Source organism: Octopus bimaculoides, chromosome 1, assembly GCF_046866305.1.
Source record: "Octopus bimaculoides isolate indiv1 chromosome 1, ASM4686630v1, whole genome shotgun sequence".
In the NCBI taxonomy this organism is placed as follows: Eukaryota; Metazoa; Mollusca; class Cephalopoda; order Octopoda; family Octopodidae; genus Octopus; species Octopus bimaculoides.
The window spans coordinates 116,121,759-116,124,258 of NC_142928.1; positions in this window are offsets into that span (position 1 = coordinate 116,121,759).

Sequence of the window (2,500 nt, forward strand, 5' to 3'; positions counted from 1 at the left end):
TATATGTGTGTGTGTGTGCTTGTGTGCGTATAAAGGGCGTTCAAAAAGTCTCTCCGCAGTAAGTATTGCAAGAGAAATATTTATAAGACTACAAAAGAATATATTAGACTTTACAAAACTTTAAAAAACTTTATAAGAGGTGTTGAAAGTGTCGTCCTTCACTTTCAATACATAAAATTTGAATTTCTTTATTACTGCCGGGTGAGCACTTCCTTCATTGCAGAGAGACTTTTTGAACACCCTGTATGTATATATATATATATATATATATATATATATATATATATATATATATATATATATATATATATATATATATATATATATATATATATATATATATATATCCATATACATACATGCATACATATATATATTATATATATATATAAATATATATATGGTCTTAAATCAACTCACTTGACAAACAACTAGTTACTATGTGTGTGTGTGAGTGCGTGTGTATGTATGCATGTATGTATGTATGTATGTATACACACACATAATGCGTATTCACATCTTAGACGGTATCCAACACACAACCCAACTGGTTCATTCATTATACAGACAGTGTGTTGTTCCTTCTGTTTCATATTCCCCTCGCTTCTTCAACGACCTCTGTTCCCTGTTCCTCAGCAACACATGTACCACATCCTCCCGTTCCACCTTGATGAATCCGTTAGTCTTTTCTGATCCTTCCTTAAGTTTTTCACATACTCTGTCCCTGTCTCTGTGTCTGTCTGTCTCTATCTATCTGTCTGTCTGTCTGTCTGTTTCTCTCTCTCTCTCTCTCTCTCTCTCTCTCTCTCTCTATATATATATATATATATATATATATATAAAACAAATAATAAATGAGTATATGCATATATACGTACAGGTATGTGCATACCTACGTCTACCTGTATATATAGGTGCATATCTGGGTACAGGACATTGCAAACAAAACGTAAACAAAAAATAATAATAACCAGAGTACAGAACCCACACAGGCCACATAGAGAACATTTTCCTTCATCAGCTACCCCTATTCTAACACAGGCGTTTCGAAGAGTAGGGCAGGACGCATCGTTAAAATGGCTCTTCCCACGGACCACAAATTAAATTTGTATACACAAATTAAACTTGTACCATGGAGGAACGTAGTGGCGGACAGAAAACAAGACAGGAAAACAAACGGAAAAGAAAACAAGACAGGAAAACAAACGGAAAAGGCTATACGGCCAGACGTGAAAAATTATGTGTATGTTGAACGCTGTGAAGCAACGAACTGGAAGCGGGACGAAGTAAGTTCGTGTGTTTGCTCGGCGATAGCTAAGGAAGAAAAGAATTAGTAAGTGGACACATGTGACCAGCGAGGGGTAAGGAAGAGAGAGAGAGTGGTAGAGGGAGAAACAAGGGGAGGAAGTATACGTTTTGTTTGCAATGTCCTGTACCCAGATATGCACCTATATATACAGGTAGACGTAGGTATGCACATACCTGTACGTATATATGCATATACTCATTTATTATTTGTTTTACATGATCGAACGCCCGCGTCATTCCCTGTAAGTAGTTTTTGAATTATATATATATATATATATATATATATATATATGTGTGTGTGTGTGTGTGTGTGTGAATGTAGGTAAGTATTTCTGTGTATGTGTATGTTTGCATGTATGTACGGGTAACATCTCTTTTAAATGTATTTTCTTTTTTCTTTTTTCGTATTTTATATAATTATGTTCTAGTTTTATCTTTTTTATTATCATGTTGTTTTGCTTTGTAAAACAACTACCAATTCGAGAACTTTGTAGTCTCATCTTCAGAGTGAAAGAATGTCTGAATGTATTACACATTTTATATACTCATCATAGTTGATGAGTATTTGATTCACCCATACACTTTATGTATGGTTTGTATAATTTTTAATGGTTCTGGTGTTTGATGTATTCATTTCGGCGTATTATTCTCTGTCTGGCTCTATTTGATTAAATGCCCGTTGTTGATTGGTGTTTGGTTTATTCTATGAACTTCTTTATCTAATGCTTTGTTTTAGAGAGGAATGTAAATGCGCTTCTTAGTCAGGATTGTTTTACAAAATTTTATATCTGTGTGTACATTCGCTGTCTACATCTGAGTATATACATATTTGTCTTTGGTGTAAATAGACGTGATGTATCAATTGTTTTCCCTCTCAACATTCATGTTTACAAATAGAGTTTTATTAAAGCCGTTTTGTATGTTCAATTTTAGTACTACGTTGTTTTTAGTTCTAACTTTAATTTCCCGACACTTTCTGGCGTGTGTATTATGATGAGTATATCATTCACACACCCAATGTATATGCTTATATCTTTATTCTCCATTGTGGCCAAGTGAAACATCGTGATCAAGGACTCGAAAATCTACTCTTTTGTTATCTTTTTGTTTTACGTTAGCAGCTTGTTGCCATGACATCACTGTGTTGTGGTTCACTATTGCCTGTGCCGCTGTTGTCTATGTTGATTTTTCA